The 26,037-nt window shown below is 47.6% G+C and overlaps 1 protein-coding gene and 1 non-coding gene across 5 annotated transcripts in view; both read right to left on the bottom strand.

Moving 5' to 3' along the window:
• KCNH7 (potassium voltage-gated channel subfamily H member 7) overlaps positions 1-26,037 on the bottom strand; it is a 2,172,707-nt gene that overhangs the window by 2,091,064 nt on the left and 55,606 nt on the right. The gene's annotated exons all lie outside the window — the stretch shown is intronic.
• Positions 22,193-22,407, bottom strand: LOC138490498 (small nucleolar RNA U3). Its single transcript, XR_011275490.1, has one exon. It is a non-coding gene; the product is annotated as a small nucleolar RNA U3 (small nucleolar RNA).

Genomic DNA, 26,037 nt, shown 5'->3' with positions numbered 1-26,037 from the left:
AATGCAAAAGAACGAGGGGAGGAAGAGAGAGGGTAACAACAGTCCCGCAGGGAGCTGCAAGTAATGCTGAGATCAGCATGGGCTGATGAGCAGGATACAGAAGATATAGTGCAGAAACTTGGCTTTTATACCAGTCTTTATCCCTTATGTAACTGTATACATTCCCAAGAGAACATAGAAGAATCTCTATTAAGTGGACAAGCAGAACTGAAGGTAGATCAGATGACATCATAGTAAAGTATCCCGATACATCATACATGAGTGCTATTAGGACTAGGAAAATGGGGGAGGATGAAAAACCAAGATATTTAAGAGAAATGTCATCTTGAGACATGTGAACTGTGGGATGAAATGGTGCCATTATTTTACCACATTTTGTGTCAAGGGCTGCCCGAGCCATTGCAAGGGCAATTTAAGAAACAGGTGGGAACTGAAGCAGAACCATGGCCAGAAATACAATTGACGATCATGCATTAGTGCTGATAGTTACAAGAGAAGAATAAAAAGAAAGCCGAGGGCAGAAAGCAGGAAGAGGTGAAGTTAGTTCAGAAAAGGTTATCTAAACTCACTATAGCGGGAGCAGTACTGACAAGTAACAAGGGTGTAGTGACACAAGAGATGCAACCAGTGCAGAAAAACAACATAGCGTACCCCATGGATCAGGGTGGGCACAATTTATGGCCAAGAGTAAGAGGGAATGTGCCAAGAGGAAGAGGACGAGGTGGATTTCATAACCCTCAAGGAAGAGGAGGATTTAATGGTGGACAGCCACAGTAATGTTGGAATTGCGGAAGAATAGCACACATAGCCAAAACATGCAGAAGTAGAGGAGGTATGCAACGGAATTGGCAAGCTCCAAGAGGGGGGGTGGGTTATGCTCCCCAATATAATACAGAACCACAGGAATATTATGCCAAGATCACATGCAGGCTCAGTAATATGCACCACAACCCCAACAATTACAGCAAGCACTGCTGAAAATGCAATTGCCACAATGGCAACCATAGCAAGCACCCATGCAAGCTCAGCAGGTACAATCCCAGCAGGCGCAGACATCACCAGGCTACAGTACCAAAATTGACCCCAGGAGCCCAACAAGCACCTGCACCCAAATTGGGGAGGAAATACTTTCACAGGTACAGGGATTCATTTATACCCAAAATAGGACAGCCCACAGAGTGACCTGATTTGTTCAGTACTATCAGTGATACCAGACAACCCAAGAGGAACCAAGGGTCAGGGTAACGATGAGAGGCAAGACATTTAATTTCTTGTAGCGATTGGAAGCCACTCGTTCCTGTGTCCGTGAGGGAAAATACCCAATGTCAGGCAAGGCCATGGATGCTCAGGGATTCTCTGGGACGATGAGTTTAGTTCCTTTTACAGATGATTTGCCAATCTCTATAGGAGAATACAATATGTTAATGCCCTTACTGTAGTCTAGGCAGGCGCAATTTGACATATTAGGACTTGACGACGAAACTCAACATGACAATATTATTTACCGACAAAGGAATAGTGTGTCCTACTCAAGGGATACACTATTTGAATGCAGGAGAGTTTATATTAGCCTTTACAGACCAGAAGGCATTATGAGGAGTTTATTATCATTGTTACCTAGATTGGTAGATACATTATTGAGAATACCTGATGAATTCATGTTCACACCAGAGATTCCCATGGACGATGAAGAAGGGCAGAAAATCAGCTTAGAATTAGAAGCAGCAGTGGTCTTAGAAGAGAGGGTGATGCCTCATGGGACAGATGATGAAGGAAGAGGATGGAGAACAGTGATAGCCCTCAGTGAAAAATACAGGTTGACACATTTGACAGATGAAGAACTGTTAAGAGATGACTACTCAGACGATGAACTAGTGTTTTTTAGAATTCTAAAATTATTGGATTAAAGTAGAGAATATAAAAATATTGCAGAGAACAGTGCTGGTAAAAAGAAGACTGTCATTCTTCCAGGAAAGTGGCAAAGATTTTATGGATCATAAGCCCATATGATGTGGGTATATTAAACGGAATTGGAGCAGTTAAAATCAAATTAAAAACAGGAGCAATACTGCACGCCCAGAGAAGTGGATGACAGTATATTTGAGACCATTTGTGCTTTAATAAAGCAAGGCATATTAGTGACATCAGATTCATCATATAACACGGCCATGTAACCTGTGAAGAAATCAAAGGGTGGGTCATGGAGATTTATACAGGACCATCACCCCTAAACAATATAGTCAAAGCTGAGTTTCCTTTAGTTCCAAATCGTGTGACAATACTGTTTAACATCCCATCTAAGGCCAAATATTTCACAGTTATAGATTTTTAAAATGCATTCTTTTTGATTCCCCTTCATGAAGACTCGCAAGATTTGACTTACTTTTCATCTCGAAATACCTGCCTGAAAGATACTTGTTTGCCGGAGGGGTACTGTGAGCCCTCTTCGATGTTTAAAGACTGAGTTAAACTCATGACTCTACTCTCAGAGAAAAAATATAAGGTAGACAAAGAAAAGTTGCAGTACTCGCAGGAAGAGGTCTTGTAAATAGGACAGTTTATCTCTCACAAAGGGAGAAACGTGACACCTGAGCGAGCAGATGCAATCATGAAAAACGTAGCACCTAAAACCGTGAGAGTAATGCAAGAGTTTCTAGACTTATGTAATTACTGTGGGGCTTGGGTTTTGGTTTACAGTACATATATCCAACCATTTTTAAAAGGACTTAAAGAAGCACAGGTGGACAAGAGTAAAATACCATGGACATATGAGATGACAGGAGCATTTGAAGAATAAAAAAAGGCAATCCCGATAGCCCCTGTGTTGGGGATGCCTGATTATAATGAAGAATTGTATTTATTTTCCCATTCAAATGGAGAAGTTATGACAGCAGTTTTCACACAGAAGATGACATTAGGACATGGACATAAGCCGCTGGCTTATTATAGTGGGATTTTAGCTCCAGTTTTGAAGAGACACTATCCAGGCGAGCAAGCTTTAGCTGCTTCTGCATTCACAATTGAAAAGGCTTCAAGCATAACAATGGGGTGTCCAATAATGCTATTTGTAGAACATGCATTATTTGCTATTTTAGAGAAACCCAAAAGTACCTGGACTACACAAAGAGCATCAGGGTATGAGGTGATTATTTCCAACTGTGCAATCAAAATTATTAGATGCAAGACAGTAAATTCAGCAACGTTCATAGCAGAACCAGTAGGAAAGGATGATTATGTACATGATTGCACAACGTATATTGAATATTATAATGATATTCCCCATGCTGCAGAAAATGCTTTTGGGAGCAGGGAAGTTGCTTTTATTGATGGGTCATCAAGAATTGACCAGACAACTGGGGAAAGGCATACTGGAGCAGCAGTACTAAATCTTAATCGAGAGGGTGAATTTGAGGTAGTGACAAGTATGTGATTGTCTTCAAATTATTCATCACAGGCTGTGGAATTAGTGGCATGTTGATGACAAAATTAGGTCCCTGATTGCCGTTAGTTCATACAGGAATCCCAAATCTGGACCCACATTCTCTAATTTGTATTTCTTTTTGCAAGAGTCACCTCATCTGCCTTTCTGCAAGGGTGAGCCTTCAGCCATCCTGAAAAAGAAATCCACTATTAATAGCAGGTATTGCCACAGATTACATTTTGGCAGTTGGACAAAATCAATCTGTAGCACCATGAATTGGCCATATGGTGGAGGATGTGTATCTCGTCTGATTGGCAGAATGTTTTCCACATTGTTCTGTAAGCATATTACACTTCATTGACAGTGGTCTTGAGCCATAGTTCTAAGTGTTGGTGCAAACCAGGATTGTCCTACTAGCATTGTCATGCCATCCCTTCCAACATGTCTCTGCCCATGATACATCCTGATTAGATATGCCACTAATACTTGTGGAGCCACTAACCAACCCTGCTCATCTTGTCACAGAGAGTTGTCATGTAACGGCACCCCTTTTGGATCCACTGATCCTTTTCATCTGACGGCGCATTCTTCTGCATCTGCGGAATGTCTTCTATTGTTCGATACAGGGTTTACCCCTGCACTCTTTGCGCTGGCAAGATGTATTATGCATCATTGTTTTCTAATGTTGCCGCTAATTTGGCGGTTCGGTCATCAAAATGATTTCCACAACTAATAGGGTCATCTAGTAGCTTGTGGGTGGCACACTTTATGATAGCAATACACTCCGGTGCTATTATAGCATCTATAAGTCCTAATACATACTGGCTATTTTTTATGGGTGGACCAGTTGAAGTCATGAAACCTCTTTGCTTCCAGAATTGACCAAAGTCATGGACTATGCCAAATGCATATCTTGAATCTGTATAAATGTAACCAGATTTTGGAGCCACTAACCGACAGGCTCGTGCAAGGGCCACTGATTCAGCCATCAGTGCTGACATCACCTTGGGCAGTGTATCGCTCTCCACCAATTTGCAGGGTGTGCTTACTGTGTACTCCAAGACCACCTACCTTTGATTTCTAAAACATGACCCCTCAACAAAGTACTTGAGATCTGTGTCGGACAGGGGTACATCAGAGGTCTGTGTAGGGCATTACCAGACAGTCCGTTGAAGTGGGAGAATGGGATAATACCCTCCCCCAATCTCATCTAGCCCATGGCCTAGGGGATCGCGGCCCAGACACCCTCCACGATACTAAATTCGCCTACCTGCCAGATGACAAAATACCCTGGTTCAGGAACTTACACATAGGAGGAGTATGCCCACCAGTATGGCCAACACCAGCCCACACGGCTGATGACATCTGCGGCATGGATGAACTCGACTAGAACAACGACTACAAGTATCCACATCGTTAGAGATGCCATGACGACATAGCTAACAGACAATAGCACACGTGCCACCATGCACACTGGTCACTCACACACCAATCTACACGAAGAACATACTCAGTGCTATGACGTAGCGGACTGTCACACCCACGGACATGCATCGTTTTTATTTTTCACATAGGCCTTCTACAGCACCGCAGAAACGCAAGAAGCCTGAAGAGATTGTGTATATGTTTGCTGATACTTCCTCGCCACCTATCTCTATGAGACACTATCATGTATATCTAGTGCTACATATGATGATTTGTCATTCCACTACCACCGTACTATGGATTATGTACCGCCACCCATGAACTAGGCCCAAGTAGGTCGCGAGCAAGAGTCCCCAGGCCGAGGCCTCGCAAACGAAAAACCTCTCAGAACGAAATACAAGTGCTGACATGCAGAACAAGCCCCTAACGAGGGCCTGCAGCCAAGGCCACGATGTTGCAACCCGCATGCCGAGAGCCCAGTGCCAAGGTTACACCTGCAAACGCCAAGCCTCCGGACATCGAATATAAAATCAAATGCTCATAATTATGCTCCAGCTACGGTCTCTCTACATGTGACCAAGCCAAAATGACAAGGTGCCAAGCCTACGAGAAAGAGAAGCCGCCAGGGTCTCACAGGTTGCAACAACGAAGCGGCAAGATGGACACCTACAGCAATGGGAACGACCCGCTTATGAGCCTATTAGCAGACCTGTCCGTTGTCTGCACAAACACATAGTTGCACATTGTTGCTAATGACAGGTACACCGCGATCTGGGAACAACGATGGTCCCAGGCTTGGGGGCTCGCGGGAGAACCAATCAGAACACAGGGGGGCCCACTACAGACACCATTACTCATACCCAATCACCGAGGGTCCCCTTGTTGCAATTCTGAAGTAACAAATGTTAGAGACAGCCCAGGTTTACCACCTGATCTGGTTCCTTCCAATAACCTACGTCTCTATATGCTAACCATACTAACCCCACCACTCGAAAAACCAATCCTGAGTGGCAATAGGTTTTTGTACTAACTTTCCCAGGTGACGCAGGTAGCGCGTCATACTGTAGTAAAAAGGGCCTGCGAGTCCATCTGAGGGTTAGGTGCGCTTTCTCGGATGCATACGAGAAACCCATCCCTGCTGTTGAAATAAACAGCAGTCTCAGCCTTGCTCCTTGTGTGTTTCTCATACTCACTTTTGGGGACACGGGAGGAGTTGGGGCCTCCCCAGCCCGGAGGTCCGCGGACGGCTCTGGCGACCCCGGGATAATCACCCCGATACCGTCACATATGCACAATCATTTGGGGTATAATCGTGCAGCTTTCCCTCTTGTAGGGGTTGGTAACAGTGATGCTGGGTTCAGAACAGTGCATCTAGTCAAAGTTATATTCAATGAATTTAGTAAAAGTATTTCATATTTGCTTGCTTTTGAAACCACCACATGCAGTGTTTTTATCTTCAATAATAATGACAGCACTGCATGTGGCACAGCCACATATAGCAGTGATCCTAATACAATGTTCTCACTTTGTCCAACTAGTAAGGCTGCAGCCGCTACTGATAGCAAACAGGGCAGCATTCCTGCCACAACTGGATGCAACTCCTTACGGTGATATGCAGTGGGTCTATGATGTATCCCATGATTTTGTTAAGGACAGCCAAAGTAAATACCTTTCTCTCATGACAATACAAAGTAAATCCTTTTTTTAATTTCTTTTTTTTTTATTTTTTTTAAATCGGGCAAACCCAAGGAGGGTTCCTCCACGAATAGCCTTTTTATTCCTGTGAATGCCTCCTCTGCTTCTGGCATCCACTGCAATGGTTCGATGATATTCAATTGGGTATAATCTCGGAGTGGTTTAACTATTTCAGCAAATCCAGTGATCCATTGCCAGCCGTAGCCTACTGCCCCTAGAAAAGTTTACATTTGGGATATATTCTTTCAGAGAAGTGGATATCAACTGACATCCCTTTGTAATTTCATGCCCCAGATAATGCACCCTGGGGGTGTTTAACTGTAGCTTCTTCATCAAAGCCTTTTGCCATTTCTCTGCCAATGCAATTAACAAACCCTTGGAGTCTTCTTGCAAGCCTCGTATGAGTTAGAGGTGATTAACACATCATTGATGTACTGTATCAATACTGAATTCCCTGGTAATTTTATATCATCTTAATCTTTCTAGACCTGTTGCACGAAGAGTGTTGGGAACTTTGTATATTACTGGGCAAATGGGTCCACATGTACTGGACCCTCTTAGGCAAGAACGCAAACAGGTACCGACTATCCTTGTGTATCAGTACAGAGAAGAAAGCTGAACATGAGTCAACCACTGTAAAAATTGTTGTTTCCTGTGGAATACACAACACTATGGTTGCAGGGTTTGGCAGCACAGAAAACCGTTGGTATCACATTGGCATTAATAGTGTGTAGGTCCTGGTCAAAATAGTATACCTCCTTCCCTGGCTTCTTAACATCAAAAATAGAGTATTGCATATGCTACTAGTCTGAACTATTATTCCCTGACTCAGGAAATATTCAATGACTGGGGTTATCCATTCCTCTGCTTCCAGCTTCAAGGGGTACTGGGGTGTCCGTAGAAATATCTTAAACAGATCTACTTTTATTCGCACAGGTTTGGCAGTGTTTATATATATATATTATATTCTACCTCATTATGATGGTTGGCTCATAGATGACCATTGCTCACCTACCGCTGCCACTCTACCCCCTGCCTCTTCCCTTAAAATGGCCATCATTGCAAGTACATTGTCAGAAGGTTAACATAAAAACACTCCATCTGGAGTGCAATAAAAAGTGCACCTCATTTTGCAAAATAAATCTCTTCCCAATAAATTCACGGGTGATATGTCACTTAAAAGAACACATGGCAATCGTTAATGGGCTCTAAGGTAACTGTGAGAGGTTCCGACACCTGTTGTATGACCGTATTTGATATGCCTACTGCGCTTACTATCTACCCTGATGTGGGATATAAGGAAAATTATTCACTTGCAAAGCAAATTGGTTTGCCCCAGTGTCTACCAAACATGGTATTGGTAGCCCCTGAACGGGACACTGTATATACAGTCACTCATGATCAACTGGAATCATTAATTGTTCTGGAGTTCCTTCCCCTTCTGTTTGTCAAAATCCAATAGGATCGCTGCTGCCCTCTCGGTTCTTCATGGACAAAGGCATTAGTATTTGGGTTCAGAAACTGGGGCATTGGCCCCACAGGAGTGGTCTGTCTCTGGACCTGTCCACCCACTTGTGGCATCTAGGCATTCGCGATAATGCCACATTGTTCCCGTTGTCTCTGGGGTCTAAGCACACACTCACTTTTCTAATGGCCCTCCTGTTTGCAATTTAACATATTTGGTATAATGGCTCTAGGAGCATGCTGATTACTTCATTGTCCCTGTACCTGCTGACCATGGGCTCTCCATGCCCGTTGTTGATCAAACTGGACCCATTGTCTCGGTTGCTGTTCTTGTCCCTCATATCTTCCCTGTTGTGTCTCATAGATGTGTTGACCCATCTGCCTCCGCCGCTACCTCTACCTCTCGGTTGGCCCCCCATTTGGTCCATATTCCCCCTATATTGACCCCTGCCTTGGAGCTTTCCCTGCACCTGTCTCTGAAGGCTGTGCATCTGCGGTGCCATTCATTTGTTGTCCAATGTTTCCTTTCTTTTTCCTGACAAGAGACAATGATTCACCACGACCACTAGCTCTGGTAAAGGCTTGGTTTGCCATCCGATGCATATGTATTTAGGCTGCATTTGTACTTTCAGAAGTACCCCTGCAACAAACGAGTTTGTTATAGCTTCCTGTGCTGTATCTTCTCGTTTTGTAATACCAGAGTGCTGAGCGAACACCACTTTCAGTCTGGAGATTCACTTTTAGTTTGTTTACAGTTTGATATCTTTGCCCAATCAGTTTTTCTAGGCATACCTCTGCAACCATCACTATTCTTTCACTTGCCTGTATGTGGGTCAGTAAATGGCCAAGTCACCCTTTCTACCAATCGCTGTCTTACCTACAGTAGCATCACTAGTCTCATGAGTTGGTTCATGTACAAATACAGTGGTTTAGGACACTGCATTACGGTTTGAAGTTCCTCTACAAAACCTTGTGGCTGTTCACTTATATTGGGGAATTCTTTAGCCAATGTCCTAAGATCCCCTGATGTCCAGGGCACATGGACAGTAACCACTCTTGGTTATTGGTCTCTGTCCTCATGACCCGATGGTACTTGTCAGAGGGGAGCATGAATCCATCCCATATGTTGCACCTCCCCTTGTTGTCAATGGAGTTGTATGATGGCAGTGGCCCCTTTGGCATCTGTGCTCCCACTGACCCCCTCTGCTGATTCCCAGTGACCGGGGGCCGTCAGTGCCTGGGGAGGTGCCCCCTATTGTGCATCTCTGAGCCCTGGGTCTGTTTGTTATCTCATAATGGTGAAAGAAATCATGTATATCTTTTGGCATCTCACTATTATCGTCCTCCAGATCCTTATCCGATTCACTGGTTCCATTGGTTCTTCCATCTCTAGTATCAGCACCATCATTATCTCTCCTGACCTTCAAAAATGTATTTGTGCCCTTAATCAGGGTTTTGCTTTTCACAGAGTGCACAGATACATTTCTATGTTTCTCCCCAGTACACTGAATGAAAAACTTTGGAAGCTGGACCGACGGACGGACGGACAGACGGACTGACGGACCGACATACACACATACACACATCATACATAAATGAATACAGCAAGAATAATAAAGGAGTAAAGGAATTTTAAAAATCTAGATAAAATACATCACTGTTGACACAGCTGCAAGGCAAACCCTCATCTCACCAGCAGTCCCTGAAAAGTTCCCAAACAATCAGGCTGAGAGATCTTGGCATCAAGTGGGCCTGAAGTGATGTATCTATCGTCGAGTGAAGCTTTCTGTCTGACTGCTCTGATGCCCCTCATTTTAAGCCATTTGTAAATGCGTGATGGCATTTTCCAGAACTTTATAGCTTTCCAAGTCTCTACCTGTTGACAGTTCTCATGGGCCCATGGCCGGAGTGACCTATGGTAACCCCAAGAGGCAAAACGCTTCCCTTTCTAAAGGAAGCAGCAAAAACAACTACATAACTTTTATTTGGCTTTAGCAAATTCCATAACAACGTTATTAGGTACCAGCTGGCTCCAGCTCATTCTAGCCTATGTGTGCATCTCCTTTCTTGTGGGATGTATTAACCCACTATGCTCTGCGGCAGCACTATGTTCTGGTGGTGCCAGAATTATCAAAATGGCCGCAAAACCCCTGTGTGCGCCAAAACCTTTGAAAATTGCGCTTTACAACATGAAAAGATGGCTGCCAAATCTACCATGCATGTTGGCAGTGGTGGAACAGAGACCTCACTGCTGAAACATGTCACTGGACTGCCCAAAAAGTAAAAATGAAGCCTGCATGAAAAGCAGTGCTTCGCTGAAATAAATTCAAAATCTTGGTTTGTAAATCTTTTTCTTGGTTGCTAAAACTGCAGAATGCCAGCACAAAACACCATCAAACATCAAATATGCTTGCTGGGTGCTACAAGTCACTTAGTTCAAGAAATCATTATGAACAGACAATGTTCTGAAAAGCTGAATTTGTCATCAAAACATGTACAGCAAAAATGTGCCTGCCTGTAAAATCTGTCAAAATCTGGGCGCAGTACTGATGGCCGCCTGTATGACAGCTGTCAGTAGATTGCATGATAAGGATTTAAACTTGTACAACTGAAATCTAAGTGACCTGTTATTTAGAGTAACCTAGGTTGTAACTATTTAAATCCCATGGTTTAGAATCTGGAATCAGTGTTCTAGCTGCTTGATTTGAAATTGCAAGTTTCTTTTAAACCAAGAAAATAATATAACAAAATGAGATTGAATTTAGGCCTGCCTAAAGCAATTTAACCAGTCCAACAGCTTCCCCCACGGAGGCCAGCCATCTCCCTTTTGCTCACTCCACCAGGAAATCACACCTCTGTGATGATTAGATTAGGGGAGGAGAATTTGGTCTGTCAGGGGAAGAAGACAACAGACTTATTCCAGTCAAAGGAAGGCTAAGTGAGAAGGGTCGTAAATGGCTTGGGCCTCTGGAAAAAAATGGGAGGAGACTGCTTCTAACTGCAGAGAGCCAGAAGGAGGCGGACAAAAACAGCCATTTGGGGCTGGACTTTCACAAAGAAACAATTTTGTTAAAGACATATAACTTACCACGTAAAATTGTTTAAATTACAAAAATCACATATTTATGTATCTAAATTCTGACTGTACATTTTACGAGGCAGCAAACCCGTGTGACATGTTCTAGAAGAAAATGGTGGAAAAGGTGATTTTACACCAAATGTATTTGTGCCAGAAGTATGAAATGTTATACCCTTATGCCCATGTTCAACGCGCATATTTGTACACATTTTCGGATAAACTGGACATTGTGTTCCAGACAAAAGGGGCAAAATTCTGTCAAAAGCAGACACAAGATCCCACAGCGATGAGTCTTGGAGGAGTATCTGCTGCACAAAATATGTGATTTATATATGTTATTGTTCTAGAGATTGCACACATGCAAATATGTATTGTACCAAAAGTAGATTTTATGTTCAAAGGAACAAGGGGGATTCTCTGACTCAAACTCACACCATCATGGTGACACCCTGTTTTCTTCTCCAATCAAGGGAGAGAAGAGACTCTAGCCAATTGCCAACCGAAGGGGGTGCGCTTAGGATAAACCAGCACACACCCCCTTTATCAAAAGCATAGAGACAGCTCAGACTGAGAAAAAAAAAAAAACACACAGATTCACCCACTAACTGATTGCTGGCAGAGCACCCTGCAAGAGGACCATCCATCTTCCTTGCTCCTGACTCCAGAAACTTGGCAAGCAGAAAGGCCCCTTCCATTAGTTGAACCATTTTCAACTAGGCCTTGCATTTCCAGAACCATAAAGAATCCCACAAAGCTCACAAAGCTAAGGGGAACAAAAGAAACAGCTGGGCTGTGCTGTAACTGCTTGCCTGCTCAATAATTACTTTCAGAACCAAGAAGGGCACATTAAACCCAATTCTGTGCCGTGCTGTGCTGATTCTGTCCAGACCTGTCGTGCGGTGACCAGTGCGCCTTGGTGATTCCAGACCCAGTCCAGTCCGGTGTGCCCAGCAGTCTGTCCCAGAACCAGAATCCCTGACCAGAAATCCTGACGGACCAGAATTCCTGACGGTTCCGTATAAAACATATATAGTGAGTATCCATAGTATAGAACTGTGTCACTAGCATATGTACCTGGCTTATTCCAATCCCTATCTAAATAAATCCTATCTTGTCTTTAGAACCTGATATTGTGAGGAGTAGTTTGAATTGTCAGAGTGTTTCTTGCGCTGAGTTCTCTTATTTGTATTCTAAAATCATAAATCAATAGTGTTGTGAATAAATAAATTGAATCCCAGAAAGAAATTGATTGTCCACCACATGAAGGGTCCCTGGCCAGGATTGATGGAGATTCATGTGTGGCATTCTCTTTTTCTCTAGTCATGATCTAGTATAAGAAATCTTTTTGTCATTTTAAAAGTACATCCCTGTTTTCCCATTCTCGTGCCTATCACAGAAAAAAGACCTCCACAACTTTCTCAAATTGTATGCTAGAAACAAAATTTCAACTTCTGCTTGTAGTTAACATCCTCAGCTTTCCATAGAACCAAGAACCGCATTCCAAATGCATATCGTTCTCCCACGATCGATTACCGCGTGTGGAAAAGTTTGCCACAAAACTTGTTTTAGGAAAATTCTATCACGTGTGAAACAGCTTTCGATTGCACCCGACTTCAGTTTTAAGTTTGCACATTGCTTATTAGTATCAAATCATTGCTAGGGTTTGTCTGCAACTATCTAAGGCAGCTCCCATTAGAATTTAAACCATTTCAGCAATTTAAACCAGATTAAGGGGGTACGTGTATCACTGGGGTGCGTGGGAAGTACCTCACGCGATTGGCCCCGTGCGAGCAGGGTACGCGTATTTCAGGGGTGCGCAGGAAGTTCCACACGCGATTCCATCAGGGTACGTGTATTTCGGGGTGCGCGTGAAGTTCCACACGCGATATCAGCAGGGTACGTGTATTTCAGGGGTGCGCGGGAAGTTCCACACGCGATTGGCCTGGGCGCGTGTATTTCAGGTGTGCGCGGAAAGTTTTACACGCGATTTCAGCAGGGTACGTGTATTTCAGGGGTGCCGGGGAGTCCTACATGTGATTTGACAGTGTGGGTCCTCCCAGGTGTTCCCTGTACACCCTCCACGGCCCCTGCAGGCAGCCCACACCACAGGGGACTACCCTGCATCCCTGGTCATGTCCCGCAGGCACTCCACCCAACATGGGCATGCCCCCCAGCAAAGGCACATGTCTCCTTGAACTAATGAACACCAACTCATGTCCCCTTGCACCCCCACCCCCCAGCACTGTGGGGCACCTGCCAGCAGGCCCCCACCCATGTCCAACTCATGTCCCCCACCACCCCCACCCCCCAGCACTGTGGGGCACCTGCCAGCAGGCCCCCACCCATGTCCAACTCATGTCCCCCACCACCCACACCCCCCAGCACTGTGGGGCACCTGCCAGCAGGCCCTCGCCCATGTCCCATCCATGCCCCCCTGCACCTGGGTCCCAACAATCCCCAATCATGTCCGTAATGGCCATCCTCCCCTGCCAAAAGGCCCAACCAACTATCACATCCACCCACATATCAAAGGCAATTACATGTTACACACCCAATGTAAATAATGCAAATGAACACATGTCTGTCACACACAATGGCTGCAAGTGAATGTTAAAACACCCAACATGACATGCATGAAAGTAATGAGATGATACGACACATTGAAGGATGAAAATAAAAATGTATTGAAAATCAACTAGAATGGAAATGAAATGAGAAAAACCACAAAGCAAAACAACAAAAAGAAGATGAATGTCCATGAAAAAAATCCAAAAAATCAAAAAATCCATAGAAGAACTATTTACAAGACAATCCCGGGTCCATGAGCCCAACCAAATGAAATCTAACTATGTCAACTAACTAAAAACTGAACTATATACAAAAAAGTGGCGCATTGTCCAATCGCAGCCAAATAAAAAAAAAATAATTTAAAGGAAACCTACCACTAACTATATAACTATATACAAAGGCAGCGGGCTAGTCCGACGGCTCACTGGTTGTTGTCATGGGCCAGGGCATCATCGAACTCTCATTCAATGGCTTGGAGGCGGGCATGTTCCCTGGCCCGGAGGTCCCGCAGGGATAATGCAGTGTCCAGCTCCAACTCCCTGTGAAGACCCTCGAGGCACTCAGCCCGCCTCAGCGCCCTCCGCATGGAGTCCTCCGCCCTGACCATTGTGAGCCGTTCCTCCTCTGCCCGCTGCCGCTCCGCACCTATCTGCTGGCACAAACGCTCCCACACGGAAGCCACTCCCATTCCAGGGTTCTCCTGCCCTCCGGCCGATGCCTGCACCCCTGATGTTGATGGCCCCGAGCCATGATGCCTCCCACGTTGAGCCTGCTGCTGCCTCCGACGCAACTGCCTGTGCCAGCACGACGGCATCCAGGCTGATGGAAACCACCGACGCCGTCATGCACGTGCCCTGCCCGATGATGCCGTCACATCCTCCATCTGCTGGGGTCCAGTTGCTGGTGTGTCCACCCCTGCTGGACCTCTGACTCCCGACTGTGGCAGGGATGGGATCCCCACCGAGCTGGCTGCATTGGTCAGGGCAGGTCCACAGGGGGCCCTGGTGGCATCTGGGCCGGAAGACGGCAAGGAGAACGACTGGCGTATAGTCTCCACAGAGGAGGAGAGGGCCGCCAGATTGGCCGACACATGCAGGAAACCCCCCAACATGGACGATCCCAATTGGGCCACGTCGGCACGGTGCTCTTCGTGATGACGTGCGTGCTCCTCCTGGGAAGCACGCACGGCATCACGAATCACAGCCGTGCGCATCGCGACCCCAATCAGGACCTTCTCCATACGGCCAGGGGTCCCCTCGTCCGCAGGTGGAGGGGAGTCAGATGACATGGACATCCCCTCTACCTGCGGACGGGCCTGGGACGGGGCATCCCTGCTGGTGCATGGTGGTGCACCCACAGGGTCAGGGACAGCGACATGCACAGGCCCCTCCACGGTGACCTGTGCTGCCTCCTGCCCCTGCCCCTGGACTGCACCACTTGCACCAGCAGGGATGCCCCCACCAGGCCCCATGTGCGCCTAAGTGGCGGCCTCCTCCTCCTCTGTGGAAACCACCAACCTGGATGGCTCCTCACCGTCTTCCGCCGTAGCAGGCCCCTGTGGGGGCTCACCCACCCCTTCCCGCTGCAGCCGTGGGGGCATCCCCGCCGCCTTGCTCCACAGCGCCGTCTCCGCCCTCTTCTTCACTAGCCGCTGCGTAGAGGGAGACATAGAACACAAGCATCAGGGTACTGTACAATGGTCCCCTAGACAGGAAGCAATAGCAGATGAGTGCCACTGTCAAAGTACACTTCCATCATGTCCCTCCACAACACATGTGTCAGTCCAGGCAAAACACACACAGTGACAGTCATGGTGCATGCCATGGACATTTCCATACATGTCCAATGGACTCTCGAAACATACAATGTAATGGTACTCACATGCATCATATTCATGCCTATCACATGCACACACTTCACCTCAGTCACATCCATCTGGCCCCGTACACCCCAATCACAGTGGATACAAGGATGACTAGGCTGCATCAGTGAATCTGTACATTGTCACAGACATGTGTCATGCATCCATGGCACTCACAAGTCACAGACACGCAGGTCAGGCACACAGACATGGATACCACATATGCATCTGGCATCAGCACCCATCCCTCGCCCCCACCCATGTCCAGGAACAGAGACTGCCATGCTCTCATGTGTGCAATCTGCACAGGGCTCCTCATGTCGCATTCAAACACATGCAACAACCGTGCGGTTCACACATTACAGGTCGCACATGCATTCCCATGATGTCCCTGCACACATACATGCGTACATGGCCTATGTCACACATGCAGGCAAGTATCAGACAACCAGCACACTGCAACATGCCCTGTCTCACACAGCAATGCTTGGCCACTTACCGCTCAACTCCAGACGGGTCTCCCTCTCAAGGACCTGGGCGTGGAGCGCTGGGTGTACGCGTTCCAGGACCCTCATCTGGATGGAACTCAAGCGGCCCCGGCCCCCCTCCACGAGGCGCCGGGCCTTTATGAGGGTCCTGGACCTCAAGTCTTCCCAGCGCTTCTTGACCTTCTGGATGGTGCGGGTTGCCACCCCCTCTGCGTTGATGGCAACCACACAGTCGGCCCAGATCCTCTCCCGTCCTTCCTTGTTGGCGCGGGACGATCCGAAGAGGGCATCATACTGCCCCAGGACTTGCTCCACCAGGACACCAACTTCGGTGGCAGTGAAGCTGGTGCCCCTCTGCCCCTCTGGCCGGGGGTTGCCACTGGTGCCAGATGTTGATGTGCCCGACATGGCAACCCCAGGGGCAGGAGTGGGTGGGCAACTGGGTCCTGGGGCTGGGCTGTGGAGCGATGTTATCCGAGTCGGGAGTCTTCTGTTCCAGCAGGGGTGGACACAGCAACTGGACACCTGCAGATGGCTGATGTGCAGGCACCAAATGGCAGGGCACGGTGGCAGCAGGCAGGCAGGCAGCAGCAGATGGCACGTGGGAGGCTGCTCGGGGCACTGGGGGGCAGTAATTCGGCCTTCTGGGCAGGAGCGTGGTCTTCCGTGTGTTTTCGCGTGGCCAGCTTGATACGGAGTGATTTGGCACGTGAAAATCCTGCACGTCAGCGTGAAAATCGAGGAAAGGCCCTTAGCGCGTAAGCGCGTCAGCACGCGTACGCGATTTCATTGGACCAAAGGCCCTTACAGCGTAAGCGCGTCTGACGTTTTGCGCACGGGCGTTGCCCTGGCAGGGCTTGGAGATCCCGCGTGCCTTTATGTTCTGTACGTGCTTTTCGTGCGGTGCGTGTGTTTTCCATCCGTTGGGGTTCACACGCTATTACTTCACAGCGGGTGTTGGCTACGCGTTCTTCTACACGCAAGGCAGACGGTGAGTGGTACCCCGCTCCCTCAGGCCCGATCGCGTGAGAAACTTCACGCGAACCCCTGAAATACACGTAGCCCGCTCCCCCAGGCCCGATCGCGTGAGAAACTTCACACGAACCCCTGAAATACACGCAGCCCGCTCCCCCAGGCCCGATCGCGTGAGAAACTTCACGCGAACCCCTGCAATACACGTAGCCCGCTCCCCCAGGCCCGATCGCGTGAGAAACTTCACGCGAACCCCTGAAATACACGTAGCCCGCTCCCCCAGGCCCGATCGCGTGAGAAACTTCACGCGAACCCCTGAAATACACGTAGCCCGCTCCCCCAGGCCCGATCGCGTGTAAAAGTTCACGCGAACCCCTGAAATACACTTAGCCCACTCCCCCAGGCCCGAACGCGTGAAAAACTTCACGCGAACCCCCGATATACACGTGCCCCGCTCGCACAGGCCCAATTGCTGTATGTTGCCACTTTTGTAATGCGCAGGGACGCTACCGCCTGCCTTCGTGTGGCGGACGTGTTTCGGCTTGTGCGTGTCTTTCGCTGTGCGTGGCTTTGCCCTATTGGATTCCATGAATACGTGTGGTTCGGGTGCGTGTGAGCGTTCCGTCTGGTTCCCTGCAGTACATCCTCAGTTACGCCCTTGTTTTCGCGAGTTGTTCCCCATTCCGCGCGTTACGCCCCGTGTTCCGCCCACTTTCTAGTGTATGCGCCGAGGTTGTGCGCTTTCACTGTGCGCGTCGCGCACGTCTTTCGGGATGTTGCAGTGACGTGTGCGCCATGCACGGGTTTGGCGCACATCCCGAGGTAAACACGCGCAGGGACTTCCATGAATCGCACGCGTGCGCCTGTTTTTTTCCGCTTGCGCCTGCTTGCGCTAAGATTTTCGGCGCACGTTTGTTCCATGAATCGGCCCCTTAGTGTTTTACCCAATCCATTCTCAGGTATCTTTAAAACCATTTTGACAGTTTGCCAATCAGTTCTGTTTCTCTCTTGTGTTTGCTCGGGGGAAATTGGGATTGACATTTTGTTTGAATTCTGCATTCCTGAATACCTGCTCTCTCTCCTCCTATCTCTTTACATTGCCTATTGGGGGGATTGAGGGGTGTGCAGGGGGAAATAGTAACCACATTGCTATTTGATTTGAACACACACACAAAAGTATTATATCTGTGCTGAATTGTTATGCTCACTATTACTCCTTGTGATTAAAGAGATTGCTTAGTGTTACATCACCCCATTGGTGATCATTGTAAACCCATTAAACATGGTGTCATTCTATTGTGAACTACATAAATAAATATTTCAACTTTGCAAACCAGCTAGATTCCTGGTTCAGTGTGACGGGGGGGGGTGGTGGGGTTCCAGGAGAGGGGCGTGATATGAGTGGTACATCGTTCAGAATGAAATAGTTTTTAGACACAAAATAAATAAGGATTTCAGTTGTGCATTACACACTAGGCATTGACTTAGGTGAAGTGCCGGAATGAAATCACTTACATTCCAATGTGTCCATGGAGCAATGCAGAGTAACATAAGCAATAGGCAGTGCTGAAAAGATGTTTGCTACTGAAAAAATACTAGCAGAGTTTGCATCAAGTGCAGCTTCCACTGAGTCCTGGAGCAAATGTCCCTTATGGCTCTGGGCACACCAAAAATGCACTGCACACAGGTGCCAAGTTTCATTCAAAAGCATTACAATCGGTCATTAGTGTCCTTCAGTTCTCTAACATTTCCCTTGCAGCTCCTAGCTATGGCCTATACCAGTCACATAGGGAATGCTCCTGACTGTACTGCTATCTTAGTACCTTTTTTTTACAGCACCCTGCTTAGGCACCCTGTTTGTCCATATCAAATATGCCTTCACTCGGAAATTGTGTGCCTGTATTTTGTAGTGTCAGATAGTGCCATGAATCTAAATAACCACAAGACAAACTACGGAAACTGTCTCAACATATAGTGCATGGGTGGACCCCTTTAGGAGGCCCTCTGCCTGTTTTGATTGCTGTTTGCCCATTTTCTTTTCCCTGTTTAACTTTCAAATAATTTGTCACTTACTTTGTTACCCAGGCACCCCTGCTACATATGTTCTTTTGACTCCACTCTTTTGAGGTACTGAGAGGGAAAAGGGTTCAGATCAAACAAAAACACCACAGAGTGGCTGCCTCTGACAAGGATATGGGCTCTCATCAAGCACTCATCCACCTGTCCCCATGTACTTCCAGGCTTTACCTTGTTCCCGAAACCTGTTGCTCTAACCAGTGCCCATGTTTTGTACTGGCTCAGTCCCTAAACTTGATATTTTGTTAGGTTAATCTCTGGATAAAGATAGACAGGACGACAAGAATCACAGTTTTAACAGTCAAACATTACCACCATTGCTACATACCCAGCCCAAAATCTCCATAACATTTCAGCATATTCCCAAATACATCCCCTCCTGCGTTGCCCATTCTGTGGTTCCAATCGGGACCCTCAGTTCCCTGTGCGGCTCTGCATGCACTCTCACCGCCCCTATCTCCTCCTCTGTAAGCCCCATTTTGGAGATTTTCAAGTCGGTCTCCTAGCTTTTTGTTTTGTTGAGCACTTGTGGGGGTGCATGGATAGAGGCTCTCGGAGGGGTGGGGGTTCAGCAGTCTGCAACGTTGTGTGACAGGCCTAAATCATGGGCACTGACACTACCTATGAATGAAAAAATCAGACAAAAGGATTCAAGAGTCGTAATGGAAAAAGCAAGACAACATTGTATTGGTTTGCAAACTACTGCCTATCAGCCCACCACTCAAACCAATCCAACCTTCCTCCAGGTTATCTTCTCCTTAAATTCCATCATGGTCTGGTACCTCATAATATACATCCTATCCATTTGGCTTCCCCCGCTGTTCAAGATATAACAACAGAGTTAATTGTGTGTAATCGTAATCGTCTTCGATTTCCCTTTTGTCTGTCGTCATCACGTGGTCCCTCGTTTCTGTGACAGTTGCTGTAGTCTGATGATGTTTGGCATTGTCCTCCTATGGTGAAGGGTGTGTGGCCAACTTCCCTTGATGCACATCCTTTGACAATAAGGTCCCATTGTCTATGCTGGTTTAAGCAGGAATCATCCAAGATGGAGGCCCAAGGGGCCTTCAACCAGTGCATCCTAGGGTCCTCCAAAATGCTGTTATGAGAAGTTTCTCCATGCATGTCTGTTTTAGGGAGCTCTCTGGGCAAGTGTTACCTACAGCCAAATGAGGGGGGTGTCCCTATCTTTTGTCTGCTATAATAAAAATAACAAGCTCTTGAGCCGATATACTACATAGAATAACACTACCAATCTCATTTATGATCATACTCATTGTATTGCCTTTATGGCATCATCAGAGCACAAATCCTATGTCCCAGCCCCACCCCCCCCGGGGTCGTCAGCATTCACAAACAAGAGCAACATATAGAGTCATATTCACATAATGTGGAGCAATAAAAATCGGGCAGATGGTGCACTTTTTTCCCTGTGTCACTTTTAGAAATGCACAAGTCGCCTTATTCACAAAGGAGCCCACCCATTTTTGGGGGGCTGTTCCGCAGCACAAAAAATGCACTGGCCATCCCCCTTTCATACATTAGTGTCGGGAATAATCCGCCCTCCCCCCACCCCTCAGATGTATTACAGGCTCCCTGCAATCACATGGGTGCTGTGCTCACATTTCACAGTGACGGGACCTTAAAGAACCCATCATTGTGAGATGTTAACAAAAAATATAATCATTTCCTTCCCTGTTGGATGATAGAAATGCAAGTTTTATAGCTGTGGTTCATACTGCTGCAGTCACACTTAAAGAAGATAAAAAAAACATCACAGGTTCAAAAAAGACACTGTAATAATGCGTTGTTCATTCCCCTGCGCCAGTTCCCAAAAGGTTCGTGGGAATGTCTCTCATGTATACACATTTTTAGGTGCACTCTATTTGTGTGCATTGTGCATTGCAAATGTGCAGAAATACCCCTTTATTTTCACAAATGTGCAAATAGAAAGGCAAAAGGCATCTGTGATGCTCTTTGAGAACAGAGAACAGGTATGTTTTGGTGCAAGTGATGAGATGCGTAAGTGCATAAGATCACTTGCACTATAAAGTTTTGAGAATCTGGCCCATAGGCTTTACAGAGTGATTACATTCATGAGTACACGGCAATGTTCCTAACAGCAAACATCTCCGTATTATTATTGAACCGCAGCAGCTTACATGTCCATCAGATACCTTTTGCTTCATCGTGTTTCTAAGCGCAGATTCACGTTTTTCTCACCCCAAGCAGTGTCACTATTATGGCACGTCACTACACCAGCTCAAATCATCTGGACAGTGTGAGCAGGTGACCTATTCCTGGACCAGGCCCTTGACCATCAATCGGTGACGAAAGCAGATGCCATGTGTTCCTTGCAGTATCAGAATCATGATATAAATGGATTGCGCGCTTAGCGTACCTCTTCTTGGCTGGTTGAGAAAGTAAAACAAAACTTTAAAAAAAAATAGGATTTAGTGTGCAGATTTTAACACTGAATTGGTTGACCTGTCCCTAGGTTCGGAAAATCCAGCACCAACTCATGGATCTGCCAGCTAGCATTATCATCATGTAATGCCACTGAAGCAAGAGAGCAGAAGCATCTCCTTCACCAGCTCAGATGGGCAGACATACACATGGTCTGCTCCTGCACCAGCCTAAGTGGATTCCTCGGTCAGTGTTAGCATCTCCTGATACTGGCCATCCCCCTTGCATACATTAGTTTCGGGAGTAACCCCCCCCAACCCCTCCCATGTATTGCAGGCTCCCTGCAATCACATGGGTGCTGGGCTAAAGGTTCACAGTGTCGGGACCTAAAATAACCCATCATTGTGAGATGTTAACAAAAAAATATAAGCATTTCCTTCCCTGTCGAAATTCATATTTTGTAGCAGTGGTTCAAACTGCGGCAGTCACACAAATTAAAAAAAACATCACAGGTTCAAAAAAGACACTTGGTTGCTGGTCTGCAAACAATGGTACCGGTAAAATTGCCAGTACCGTTGTTTCCGGACCGGCAAACTATGGACCTCATTACGAGGTTGGCGGTAAGGCAAAAACGATGCCTGTATAGTAATACCGCCATCTTTTACCGCTCCATTGTATTCCGACCCGCAAACCCGGTATTAGCGGCACCCTAATAGCGGCATAGGCGCTATTAGGTTGCCGCTATTATGGTGCCGCTAATACCGGGTTTGCGGTACGGAACAGTCATCAATAGCAGACAGCAGACAGCAGCTGCATAAATGCAACACTGTCCACTTGCTTCACGCTCAGAAGAGAACACTTCAACTCTTCCTCGTGGTTAGCAAGACCAGACACTTTCGAACATATTTCCTCAGTTAAGAACTATAGAAATGATCCCTGAAAGTATAGTCTACACATGCGCTCCTTCAGGGACGAAATACCGGCATGCTGATAATAGGGGGAAATTCCAACCCACGCAGACATGTAAATACCGGCATCGCGAAGCCGGTAAACACGAGCTGCACAATGCCGGCCATACAGGCATCGCGAACCACCCGCAAACAGCAATCAGGATACAAGGCAACTGCCACAGGTGCACACAATCCTCACATGTGGAGGCAATGGAGGCTGGGCCAGTATAAAATGAGCACACCCACACAACACACCCCTTCCAACACCAAAATGCTACCATTAGCTGTTGCAATCATGGCGCTGGAGGACATGCCCATACTGCTACAACTACAGCAACAACAGCAACAAGAAAAACAACTATAGCAGCAACAACAGGCAGCACAGAGGAGACACAGGAGGAGAAGGAGGGGGAGACAGGCCCAGCAATTACCACCAGCGCAGGCAGCAGTGCCTGGTAGGCAACCACCAATTCCTCGCACCAGACCCAGCCCTTTCAACCTAACACCTGAACAGATCCACACCCTGTACCGGTTGGACCGTGACACCATCACCACCATAGTGGACATGATACACAACAACATTGCCAGCCTCATAGAAATACACACTGCCATCCCCCGCTACAAAAGGTGGTGTCTGTGCTACACTTCCTGGCCACAGGCACCTACCAACACACAGTGGGCCAGCTGCATGGAATTTCACAACCACTGTTTTCACGCATGCTGAACCAAGTGCTGGATTCCCTCCTGAAGCACGCAAGCACCCACATATCCCTACCACGGACTGCCCAGGAGATAGCCGAAACCAAAGTAGGCTTCCAGGCACTGGCAGGCATGCCCAAATGTTTTGGTTCCCTTGACTGCACCCATGTGGAATTGGTAGTCCCCCATGCCATAGAGGCGGTGTACCGCAATCACAAGCTATACCACTCCATCAATGTGCAAATGGTATGTGACTCCAGCAAGATCATCACCCATTGCTGCGCCCGATTTCCTGGATCAACACATGATGCCATTGTACTGAGCAACTCCACGCTACCCTGTCACATGGAGCGACATGCTGGACCACATACTTGGCTGCTTGCTGAGTTGCACAACTGTCCCATGGCTGTGCTGTGGGGTACTGACGTGTGAGGATGCAGAAGGGGGTGGGGGAAATACTGCACCTGGGTGGGAAAAGGGGGGGGATACTGCACCTGGGTGGGAAAAGGGGGGAATACTGCACCTGGGTGGGAAAGGGGGGGAATACTGCACCTGGGTGGCAATAGCCAGTGATTGGAGAATGCATGCAGAGCTAAACACTCCTCACCTGAACCAGCCAAACGGAACATGACACATCACTGGGCCACATATCACAAATAATGCATATGGATGACAACAAGAGGCACAACCAGGCCACCATAGTGATGGCAAGCAATGCATGACTGAACAGGATGGCAACTGTGGCAATGTGGCTAGTGTGACCATGCATAGTGAAGACTATACAGCATGAACTGGAGGCTAAACATTGTCGCTCTACCACAGCACATCTGCCTCAGCATGCATGATTACACCCTGCATCATCTATTGAACGCCATCCAGACTACCACACCTCATTACAGTATACATTGCATCTAGGAGACTATTTTGTATACGTACAGGGACATGTGCATGCCCACACTAAATAGCTGCCGCCACGACTGTGCTCCCTGAAGGTGGCAGTTCAGAGTGACACACACCTATTTGTATCTGCTTGCAGGTGATGGAGGATATTCCTTGAGGCCATGGCTACTTACCCCTGTGCGGAACCCGCAGAACAGCCATGAAGAGGATTACAATCGTGTGCACGCCCGTACCCGTGTTGTGATTGAACAGACCTTTGGCCTGTTGAAGGCGCGGTTCTGCTGCCTAAGCAGGTCTGGTGGGGCACTGCTATATAGGCCTGAGAAGGTGGCAAAGATCACCATGGCCTGTGTCATGCTGCACAACATGTGTGTGTCCGGAGGAATGTACCACTGCCACCTGACATTGACATGCATGGGCCGGGTGAGGATGAAGGGGATGGAGACGGAGGCGATGGAGCCCCCTTGCCAGTACGTGATGCACGGGATGGCCATACTCTACGCCAAGCACTAATCCACGAATACTTCTGAAATGCAGGGACCATGAAAGTCATGTGCCAGTGACACACTGGGTGCATGTGGATATGCACACTTGTTTTGTTTGAAGTTCACCACTGTACACCATCACACATTAAATGTACATGCACAAAATGAAGTATGTCCAGCCATTGATTTTCTTGCACACAACGGGTGTATTTTTCAGACACGTAATAATGTAAACATTCCCCTCATGACCCCCAGTGAACTCCCTCATCCACCCTACAAACCCCCAAAAATACCCCATTGAACTCCCTCACCCACCCTACAAACCCCAAATGTCCCCGAATGTACACCAAAGACTGTTCCCTTGACCAACATCCATTTGTCCATTTGTCCAACGGCATTGTCTGCCCACTCTACTTCTTTGCTTTTTTGGGATCCGGGGGTGGCATGTTCAAGTGCCGTGCACTCCGCCGGGTCATCCGCACGGGGCTTGAGTGGGCTGAGGTCGAAGGGGTTGTATCAGTGGACTTGTCAGTGGCCGGTCCCATGCCTGCTCCAAGGTGTGGGCGCTGCATTTGAGGCAGGCTGGACATCAGGGCTTGCGTAAGTGCCCCCAGACATTCCCTCAAGGCAATTGTGGGCGCCTCAACAGCAGCAGTGTTAGCAGCGATGGCTGTAGCGATGGCCCTCATGGAGTCCTTCCCATCGGCAATATGTTGCTGCAGTAGGTCTAGCATTGACACCTGTCGTGCCTCAACCCTTGACAGGCGAGCCTCAAAGGAGTGGTTGCTAGCAGGAGTGCTGGTGGCCGGGGTGGTGGCAGCCAGGGTGGTGGATGGCGCTTGCGTGGGGCCCACGTCCAGGGAACTGTCTTCCTCGAAGAGGCATATGTCAGACTCTCCGAGGTCCAAGTCGTGGAGGCAGGGATCGTCACTGATGTCGGCCTCTGTAGGGGGGGGGCTGGTAATGGGGCTTGGGGTGGGTGTGGTGAACACGACTGTCACCCTCGTTCTCCACATCAGCATCCGCAATGTCCGCGGTGGTTGCCGGTGCGGGAACGGAAACGCCTCCCACTGTTGTGGGTGGCTGCTGCTGGACTCTGGTTGCAGGTGTTTCCTGCTGGGTTTCTGTCTGGTCTGGCACACTGCCTGTTGGTCTGGGCAGTTTCTCGGGCTGGGGGGTGGGTGTGGCGGTGGCCCTGATCCCTTGCTGTGATGTAGATGCACTTGCACCCCTGTCCTGCCTGCCATGTTCCTCATCTGTGCCTGGGGGATAGAAGAGATGCAGGTCATCAGTGATGGTGTCACATGGCAGTGATATTCTATAGCGCTGTGATATGTTCATATATTCATGCATCCAATTATTACAGGGGTGTGGCATTTGGTGTTCTGAGGGGGCATGTGGGCAACCATTGCATGGCTGGTGGCATGGCATTAGTATGGTGCCTGTGTGGTGAGTTACATGGGCACGGTCGAATCATGTTGCCCGTGTGTTGGGATTGGCAATCAGCATGCATTTGTATGGTGGCAGGGTGTGGCACACATTCTTGAC

Source organism: Ambystoma mexicanum, chromosome 9 (assembly GCF_040938575.1).
Source record: "Ambystoma mexicanum isolate Mex_15411 chromosome 9, UKY_AmexF1_1, whole genome shotgun sequence".
NCBI classification, from domain to species: domain Eukaryota; kingdom Metazoa; phylum Chordata; class Amphibia; order Caudata; family Ambystomatidae; genus Ambystoma; species Ambystoma mexicanum.
The sequence above is the reverse complement of the archived record's forward strand: the minus strand, read 5'-3'. Positions and strand labels throughout refer to the sequence as shown.